The sequence below is a fragment of the Protopterus annectens genome, chromosome 12.part0 (genome assembly GCF_019279795.1).
Source record: "Protopterus annectens isolate FY-2018-M chromosome 12.part0, PAN1.0, whole genome shotgun sequence".
Taxonomy (NCBI): Eukaryota; Metazoa; Chordata; order Ceratodontiformes; family Protopteridae; genus Protopterus; species Protopterus annectens.
The window spans coordinates 1,254,876,663-1,254,887,670 of NC_056746.1; positions in this window are offsets into that span (position 1 = coordinate 1,254,876,663).

An 11,008-nucleotide genomic window follows, 5' to 3' on the forward strand; every position below is an offset into this window, starting at 1 on the left:
ACAATTCCCTGGCTATTTCTTCCTACACTATTTACTTCCCTGGATCCCTGTCTATTCCTTTTTCTATTCCTGTGAAACAAGGCTTTGCACCAGCATTAGGGCCAGAATGTAGATGATCATGGCGCAGGAAATGAGTTGCGGGTGACTGGTTATTTACAGCCAGGCTGCTGTGCCCATGAAAGATTCCAATAAAACATTGGAGAAGTTCCTTATCACCAGTATTCTGAAATGGTATAAAACTTTTGTCTGAACAAGAATTTGCTCAAATGTGTTTTATAATGTCACTAAGTTTGCATTTTACTAATCTGTGTTTAAATTATTAAAAGGCTTATTATTTCATTTCTGATTAATTTCTAGAAACTTAGATGTGACCTCCAAGTGCTATAACATTCAGGGTGTTCATTGGTTAATGAAGTGTTTGTTTCTCCTGACTCATTTATTGCATGTTTTTTTTTTGGGGGGGGGGGGGCAGAAAAATGTACAATAGCTTCCTGCTAAGAAGATGGGACTTTACTGACTGAATATATTAAGCATCTTGTTGATCCTGCATTTAATATAGCAATTCAGTTATTGTTTGGGCAATTGTTTTCATTTGACAAAATATCTGGCTAATTCTGCGGCCGTCAGTTATCATCTGAACTGTGCAGATGAATGAATGTGTCTATGGTTTCCCTCACTGAAAAGCTCTGGTACATGCATGTTTTAAATATTTTCATATGATGTTTATCAAGTAGCGTTATAGTTGAATTGTAATAAGCAGCATTTGAGAATCCACTATACACTGCACTACATATGATGCAGTGTGAGCACATATTAGTGTTAACATTAATGAACATAACAAAATGCAGTTATTGCCACAGAAAAGTATTAGATGGCAGTGCTGTTCCTATGACTTCAGCAGATTCTTGCATCTGCTATATTATCATTTCTATGGTTAACTTTTGTTTTGCATTTCTCTCCTCACACAAACATACACACACATGACTGCTCGAATTTTGGTGATTGTGGAAATATGAAAAAAGAGTAGCAGAAGTTTATAGTACCTACAGGGTCTGACTGTGATGTTTCTTTCTGAGTAGATTTTGTATGCTCTCCCTGCCTAATTTAAGTTTCCTGTAGGAACTCTGTTTCCTCATGAATGCATTCAGACTGGCTTCTCTAAATTACCCCTAGGTGTGACGATCAGAGACTGTGGCCTATGGCCTTATAATCTGCACCATTGACCAAAATATAATAAGTCTGAACAGGGAATATGGTCTCTTGATTCACTTCACTGACTACCAAATTAAATTCTAGGGGATACTGGCCTTAAGAATACAACAAATGTGCACTGCTATTTTGGATTTTGAGTAGGTTAACACCTGCCCCCCTAAAATACGTCTTATACAGGAGAGCTACAGATTTATAATCATCAGTTTCCCCAGATTTCACAAATTTTACTTTCTTTCAAACCTGTGCCATTTTGTGCACTCTTATCAATAGTAACTTAAACTTGCTCAAACTATTTCAAGAGCACATACACAGGCGTGCGCACCTGCACACACACACACACACACACACACACACACACACACACACACACACACACACACACACACACAGATTCTAGAAGGATCTAATGATACCTTTCCAATACCCATACACCCTTCATGTTTTTATGCTAATAACACACTGAGTACATAGTAACATTTTACTTTTATAGTGAGCCAACCATAATTTAATAATTTAGATGCTATAACTAACAGTCTCTCTTCAAAAGGTCGCTGCTATCAGTTAATGATTCACCAGTATTGTGCCAATTCCCATTCATGCAAATAAATAAACCACTGGTCATGAAACTGTATAGCAGAAATACTTTACTTATCAGAAATTAGGCAAGTGAGTTAAAAACAAATAAAACACTTTTGCTTGCACAGAGAATACTAAAATGAAAGGTTATATACAAACAGAATTAACTGAAATACATTAACTACAGCTAAATAATGCTACTGTTTCTACTACCTGAAGACTATGGATCTATATCAGAAGACCAACTGTTTAGGTGATCGAACACCTAAACATTGATCTTCTAATATTGAACCGCACAATGTCGAATGTCCCAGGAAACCATGTCCCTCAGCCACAACACAAAAAACATTACTTTGCATCTAAATTAAGTGGGGGGCGTCTCCCCCCACATACCCCCTAACTAAATATACCAACTCCGAGATCGCTCAATGGTAGGGAAATAGCAAACTATGGCGAACGGCCAAGGGAAATCTTTCCTTGCATTAAATCGTCCGTTCGCCATTTTTTGCTTTCGATAGTAGAAGATCGATGTTTAGGTGTTCGATCACCTAAACATTCGGTCTTCTAATACAGACCCAAGACTACTGTATTCTAGCTACAACTGATTTTCTACAATCATTTAGCAGCTATAAATGACACACAGACAAAACACAAACGTGTGAAATTACCAGTTCTGGAAAAACAGGCTGTAGTTTCTTTCCTCTACAGTCCATTTAAAGTTCCTTTACTGCTTCCAGATTTGTTTAAAAATCTATTAAATCCATCATCCAAACAAATGCAGTAGTCCTGTTTCAGCATTTCTTCTTCTTCTTTTTTAAGCAAAGCTTCTGCGATAAACAGAGATGCCGCCAGCCCAGGTAGCTGGAATTTTGTAAATAATTACATGTCACTTGAAAATATTAATATGATTTATACAGAAATGTGACACTGCCAGACAAGCTAGATAGAATTTTGTAAATAATTCCGTGTCATTTGTGAACAGTAATATGATTTGTATGCTTGCCTTAAAAATGTAAGAAAACTATATGTTCTGCACTGAGCTTCAAGACTGTAACCGCAGTGCACCCTGCTGGAAAAGAGCAGAAATGTGTATAAACTATACATCAATGCAAATGTATGGTTTCATAGTAGAAATTGGGACATACAATGTTAACTTGCAAAACTCTAACAAAATAAGTTGATAAGTAAAGAGTTTTACAATGTGTTATAAAGTTAGTTTAGCCCAGCTAAGAGACAGGATGTCTAAGCTAGGGCATCTTTCTATTGTCTGGAAACAGAGATAATTACAGGTTTCCAAGGTAATCGTTTTAGGGCTTTCAGTTTCAGGCAAGCTTCTAAGAGAGAATTGTCAGCTTCTGCGAAATAAGTATTTTTAACAGAGACATGTTAAAAATTTAAGTTTCTGCTAGCCTGGAAACTTAGGCAGAGGTGACAAGAATGATGTAATCTAAGGTGATTCAGCAGTAATGTGTATTATTAACTTAAGAACTATCTCAGAGGGAAAGTCAGTGCATTTTGTATCTTCTTATGGATCTGTAAACATCTTCACACCAGCACTTGCCTTGCTCTGTAAGTAAGTTATTTAGAACATAGTGTCTGTTAGAGATAGATAGGAATATAGCAAGATTAGTTAGATGTTTCCTGTATTCATGTGAGACTGTCCTACAATGTTGTTTTAAAGTATACCCTGTAATTCTGAACTCTATTGTCACTGTGTTGAGTTAATGAGTACTGTCTTGTGTTTTTATTATTTATTATTAAATACATTTAAACCTTTTAATTGTGGCTGGTTTTGTGTAGAGATATATAAGCTCTTAAACTACTTGCATGTATTTGGTGATACTGTACAAGCCACTCCTAAATAGCCTTCGTCACACTTACCATTTGGATAGCAGTAACATTGCACAGTAGAATTGGACAGCCTTTGGTAAGGGCCTTTATAGTAGCTGATAAGGGTGGTAGGTGGCAGGTGGCAGGTGGTACTACCATATAGTCTGGGCAGAAGGGGGCATAGCTGGAGAACCTGTGTCAGCCTTCCCCATGAATGTCTGTGTGTTTGTATAAAAATCAAATCTCAAAGTGTGTATGTGTCAGCTACTTGGGCAGGGACACAAAGCACTGGTTGGACAAAGAAGGTGCTGGAGGTTTTGGCTTGACCACTCAGCTGAGATATTAACCCTGTAGCTGTGCCAGTGGGGAGTCTTATAGGGGATCTGGAGAGAGAGGGAGAAACCAGCCCTAGAATGACTGTGATCTCTGTGTGCTTTTAAGGGAAATTGTACTTTACTGTGTGTGTACTGTTCATTCTCCCAATGTGCACTTCACTCACTGGTGTTAGTGGTGAGGATTGAGGGTCCTTGATTATTGGGCCAGTGCACGGGCATCACATATTAATTGGTGGCAGTGGTGTGATATGCATATCAAATATTAATTGTTTGGCAGTGGTGGGATAGCCACATCAAATATTAATTGGTTGATAGTGGTGAGTTAGCCACATCACATATTAATTGGCTTGTAGTGGTGTGGATAGTGGATTCCTGTAGCTTGTGTACAGTGATTACTGAAGGTGTTTTTGTCCTCTAAATCAGCCACTCAGTGAACATTCAGAGTTCATATCACAATTGCTTTATTTCTTTTGTTAGCTTAGTTAGTCAAGGAGAGCAGGCAAGCATGTCAGCAGAGGAGTATGGCAAGCTGACAAGGGGCCAGTTGGCTGAGATGTGCCAGGTCCAAAGGACTGGTGCACGGAAACCTGACTAAAGCAGACATAATTGCAGCTTTAGTCACAGCTGCATCTGAGAATAGCAACCAGGTGGACAATCAGACTGGCCATGGAGATGTACAACACTCAGAGAATGGACACCTCAACTTTTCTACAGAAGACTTAAACATCTGTCTGGAGCTAAAGAGACTTGAGTTGGAGGATAAGCATTTGGAAATAGAAGCAGCAGAGACTGTGGTATCTAGACACTGAGGAAAATGAGAAACTCTGATGTCTGCAGGCTGAGAAGAATGAAAAACTGCTACACCTGGAAGCTCAGGAGAAGGAGAGGCAGAGGCAACATGAAAAGGAGATGCTCACTCTTTGCCAGAGTCATGGAGGTAATGGGGAAGGGAGTAACTGAACCCCAGAAGCAACAAAGGTCAGTAAATGTCTTCCACAATTTACAGAGGGGGATAATTTTGATAGTTTCATTCATATGTTTGAGGGGATATGTAAACAGTATAATGTTGACCAAGTGCTCTGGGTATGGTTCCTGACCCCCTTACTCCATGGTAAAACTGCAAATGTTCTATCCAAACTGTCTGATAATGACTTCTTTTAATTATAATGTTGTAAAGAACTGTTTTCTAGAATTATTTAAGCTAACACCTGAAGCTTATAGGAAAGGTTTTGTGAGCATAGACACAAAGCAGATGAAAGTGTGTGTGAATATGTTGCTGAACTAAGCACTTATTTTCATAGATGGGTAAGTGGATGTCAGGACACCACTTTTGAAGGGCTGGCACACCTTTTGGTGAGGGAACAAGCCCTTAGCACTTTGCCTGAGGACATGGGAATCTGGTTAGCTGATAGACAATGCTCTACTGCAGATGAGTTGGGGAAGAAGGGAGACCTGTACCTAGCAAGCAGGGCATCACTGCACAGGAAAGGGACATCCAGTGCTGCTCATGGGTCTAAGGGAACCCATGGTGGGCAGCCAAGTCTGCTCCAACAGAATCTGCCAGTAGCAGGGGAAGCCACTAGTCCAGGTACATCTCCAGGACCTAGGATTAAATGTTTTGAATGCAACTAGTGGGGCCAGGTAGCATATAGATGTCCACAGGGGCAAGGTGGGGAACAAAAGTTGAGAGAGCCAGTAAGTGGGAATGACAAAATGCCAACAGTAGGTTGTCTTGAGACAACAAATGTACCAAACTACCACAAGAGGTTATACCCTATATTAGTGAATGGCAAAGAGACCATTGCTAAGAGAGACACAGCCTCTGACATAACCATTGTGAAGCCTGCAATGGTTACAGAGGAGCACTACTTTCCTGGGCAGTCCACTCCAGTCAAAGCTTTATGAGGGACCCTATTCCAAATACCTTTGGCTAGGGTTCACCTTGACTAGGAGAGTGGAAAAAGAAGCCAGCAAGTAGGTGTGTTTGAGGATATCCCTGCAGATGTCCTGATAGGGAATTATTTTAATAATGCAGTACCATGTGTTCATGCACTTACATGCAGCCAGGCTTGGAGACAAGCATGTGGGTCTGGTAGCCTGAGGGAAACCCAAACAGACTGCACACTTGCAGCCAGGACTGGTGAGGTGGTTACTTCAGGGAGGGAGCTACCTTGCAGCAGTGAGACTGAAAGATGGCCAACAGCTGTTTGTGGGTACTGATGTTTCCTTGGACAGAGTGATTGCAAGGGCAGAGGTGAGTAGTAGTACCCAGGCTGACAGTGAGGCACTGCTGTCAGAGGATACCAGACTTCCTGTGGAAGGGGAGTTGGAAAGGGTTACAAACAGAGAGTTGAGAAAGGCTCAGCTGTCAGACCCTACATTATAAGGACTGAGAGAGGTAGCTAGTGAGGGACCTGATTCTCAAGGGAAGGTGGAATCTGTATACTGGGACAAAGGGTTACTGTATAGAGAGTGGAGCCCTCAGGGAGGGCTAGAGGTTGAGAGGATACCGCAGTTGGTAGTGCCCAGAGCCTACCATCTGGCAGTTCTAGCCATAGCCCATGATATTCCCTTTGCAGGTCATGCGGGCATAAAACATACAAAGAGAAATATTATGCAGAACTTTTATTGGCCTGGGATTTCCAGAGATGTAACAGGGTACTGCAGGACCTGTGAGCAGTGCCAAAAGGTAGGCAAGGCAGGAGACAAGGTGAAAGCTCATTTGATGCCTTTGCCTGTGATTGAGGAGCCATTTCAGAGGGTAGTTATGGATATTGTGGGGCCTCTGAGTACCCCAAGTTCCACAGGGAAAATGTATATCCTAGTGGTAGTAGATTATGCTGTAAGATACCCTGAGGCAGTGTCTCTATCCTCCATTGAGGCAGAAAAGGTGGCAAATGCTTTGTTAGAAATTTTTAGCAAGGTGGGTTTCTCAAAAGAAATACTGACTTGACAGAGGTACTAATTTCATGTCAGACCTGCTGGCTTGTCTGTGGAAGTATTGTGGGGTGAAGCACCTAAAGACCACCCCCTACCATCCCCAGACTAATGGTCTTGTTGAGAGGTTGAACTCTACAATCAAGACCATGCTACAGGCATTTACAGATCAGTTTAAGAAGGACTGGGACAAATATTTGCCCTATCTGTCATTTGCTTCCAGAGATGTGCCCCAGAAATCCACAGGTTTTTTACCCTTTGAGTTGTTGTATAGACATAGGGTGAGAGGACCTCGAGATTTAATTTGAGGTGAGTGGGAGGGTGACTGTGAATCTCACAAGGAGTCTGTTGTGGCATATCTCCTAAACCTCAGGACAAAGCTTGGGGAACTCATGGGCTTGGCCCAGGGGAACCTGGCAGAAGCCCAACAGCAGAAAAAGGTCTGGTATGACAGGAATGCTCAAGCTAGAGAGTATGCTGTAGGGCAGCAGATAATGGTTCTTATTCCTGTTAGACACAACAAGCTGCAGGCAGCTTGGGAGGGACCCTACAAGGTGGTAAGGAAGGTCAGTGATGTTAACTACATGGTGGAACTGCTAGGCAGTAGGCAGGGCACAAATTGTACCATGTTAACATGATGAAACCTTACCATGATAGGGAGGCCCTTGTGTTGAGTATCTGCAATACAAGGCAGAAGGAGTCTGAGGGGGATTTATGGCTACAGGGAGCCACCCAGTACAATCCGAAATAATTATTTGACAGTGCAGTACAGTACTGGGGTCAGCAATACCAAGAAACCTGGAATCTCAAGACAGGTAATGAGGTAAGGTATTCCCAGATAGGTTCAACCCCCTCAAGCAACATTTCTCAAGGGACACTTGAAAAACTAGCTTGAGTTGTCACTGGGGAGAGAAATTTATAAGCTGAGATGCTGCCAGCCCAGCTAGCTGGAAGTTTGTAAATAATTATATGTCAGTTGAAAATATTAATATGATTTGTATAGACATGTGACACTGCCAGCCCAGCTAGATAGAGCTTTATAAATAATTATATGCCATTTGTGAATAGTAATATGATTTGTATGCTTGCCTTAAAAATGTAAGAAAACTATATGTTCTGTACTGAGCTTCAAGATTGTAACCACAGTGCACCCTGCTGGAAAAGAGCAGAAATGTGTATAAACAATATGTCAATGCAAATGTATGGTTTCATAGTAGAAATTGGGACATACAGAATTAACTTGCAAAACTCTAAGAAAATAAGTTGATAAGTAAAGAGTTTTATGATGTGTTATAAAGTTTGTTTATCCCAGCTAAGGGACAGGATGTCTAGGCTCGGGGCTTCTTTCTATTGTCTGGAAACAGAGGTAATTATAGGTTTCCAATGTAATTGTTTTATGACTTTCAGTTTCAGGCAAGCTTCTAAGAGAGAATTGTCAGCTTCTGAGAGATAAGTATTTTTAACAGAGACATATTAAAAATCTAATTTCCTGCTATCCTGGGGAACTTAGGCAGAGGTGACAAGAATGATGTAATCTGAGATGATTCAGCAGTAATGTGTATTATTAAGTTAAGAACTATCTTGGAGAGAAAGTCAGTGCATTTTGTATCTTGTTCTAAATCTGTAACCATCATCTCACCAGCACTTGTCTTGCTCTGTAAGTTATTTAGAACATATTTTCTCTTAGAAATAGATAGGAATATAGTAAGATTAGTTAGATGTTTTTTGTATTCATGTGAGACTGTCCTACAATGTTGTTTTAAAGTTTTCCTGTGATTCTGAACTGTATTGTCACTGTCTTGAGTTAATCAGTATTGTCTTGTATTTTTATTATTTAAATTAAATATGTTTAAACCTTTTAATTGTGGCTGGTTTTGTGTAGAGCTATATAAGCTCTTAAACTACTTGCATGTATTTGGTGATACTGTACAAGCCACTCCTAAATAGCCTTCAAGTCTTAGTCATACTTACCATTTGGATAACAGTAACATTGAACAGTAGAATTGGACACCCTTTGGTAAGGGCATTTATAGTAGCTGATAAGGGTGCTTGGTGGCAGGTGGTACTACCGTATAGTCTGGGCAGAAGGGGGCATAGCTGGAGAACCTGTGCAAGAACCTCCCCAGGTGTGTCTATGTGTTTTTTATATAAATCAAATCTCAAAGTGTATATGTGTCAACTACTTGGGCAGGGATATGAAGCACTGGTTGGACAGAGAGGGTACTGGAGGTTTTGGCTTGACTACTTGGCTGAGATCTTAACCCTATAGCTGTGCCAGTGGGGAGTCTTATTGGGGATCTGGAGAGAGAGGGAGAAACCAGCCCCAGACTGACTGTGATCTCTGTGTGCTCTTAAGGGAAATTGTACTTTACTGTGTGTGTACTGTTCATTCTCCAAATGTGCACATCCCTCACTGGTGTTAGTGGTGAAGATTGAGGGTCCTTGATTACTTGGCCAGTACACGGGCATCACAGCTTCTTAGAGCACAGAGTTCCATTTCAAAGGCAAATCAGCTTCTGGCAAAGAGTAGTGTGTGTGTGTGTGTGTGTGTGTGTGTGTGTGTGTGTGTGTGTGTGTGTGTGTGCGCAAACAGTTCTATATTGCTTTATGTGCTGCATCTTCATTGAAAAACATTATACATTCCAAACATCCTTTTATTTTATATATTTGCTGTCCCTTTACTGAAAAGAACAGTTAGAGAGTTTATACAATTCTTGTCAGTAGGTTTGTATTCAAGGAATTTCAAGATTTTGTTTCTTTTATTTACTGAGGGCCCGATTTATGAAAGCTTGCATGGAGTGCAAGAAGAGTGTAGGAGCTGATGGAGGCAATATGTCTGCCGTGCGATCCAGGTACAGCCAGCAGGGGCGTGCACGAGAGCTGCTAAAGCTACTCTTGCATGGACAGTGTCATGGTATGCAAATTACCTCATTTGCTGCTGAAAGCTATGCAAATGAGGTAAATTTGCACTCCAGGAAACACTAACCTGTCCGTGGAAGATTAGTGTTATCTGCAGAAATGTACTCCATTGGTAATGGAGTATCATTCTGCAAATTGCTAAACGGAGCTATGACAGCTCCAAATAAAGGATGCATACAGTTGAGGAAGCATGCCAATAGCCAAATATAAGGCCATTGGCATTTATAAATGTTTAAAATTATTAAAATCTAACTTTTTTTTCCCGATCTCCGATGTTTAAGCATAGCGCAGCACCGCACAAATGTGCAGAGCTTTAAAAAACAAGAAAATAATTTAAAAATAGCCAAAAATAGCCATTTTCACTAAAAAGCTTATCATGCCATGCAGGTGAATGGCAGGCTGAAGACAACATGGCCACTGAGTACTGGTTGCTAAGGGGGGAAGCTCAGTGTGAGAGATGTAACCATGCATTAGTAGGCAATCCTATGCAAATGAGGATAAGATAGTGAATCCCAATTTTCCCCAGCATGTGAGCCATGTCCCAAGAGTGTAAGTGTAGGAGTATGTGAGTAGTAGAGTAGAATATAGGTAACATCATGAGGGTGTGTGTAAGAAAGGCTGTAAGCTAATTGGAGCACAGTGTCTTGTGTTTGCCCGGAATTGCTCAGGATTGCAAGAGGTGTGTCGACAGTTGTCCTTTTTGAAAACCAGAAACCAAAGGTGCACACCGTGAAAATATTTGAAATTTCTTGCACGCGTGTGTGCCTGTGTGCGCTCGTTTGCACGGCGCTGCCTCAGGCGGAAACAGAAAGGGAAAAGGAAGGAAAATAAGTAGTAGGAAGTTAACCAAGGAGAAATAGCAGAGCTGCCAGGTGAAATATATCACAATCAGCCGATTACACAGGTAGCAGACTAGCCCAGCCCAGCACTTTAAACTCCGCAAACAGCATTCTTCCCTGTTTTTTCCCAAGAACTCTGCAACACTGCAGTATACAAAGAGGGAAAGCTTAAAACTTTAAAGTCAGACAAAATGTTAGGGGCTGCTCTTGCTATCATAAACCAACATATGCAAGGTGCTGAGGGTGGTGATGTTGTGAAGGCTGCTGAGCAACCCACAGTGAGGAGATGGAGAAGAGTGTACAGACCCAGGGTAACCTACCAGGGGCTACATGAGCTGAAGATAGTGGAGCGCTACAGGG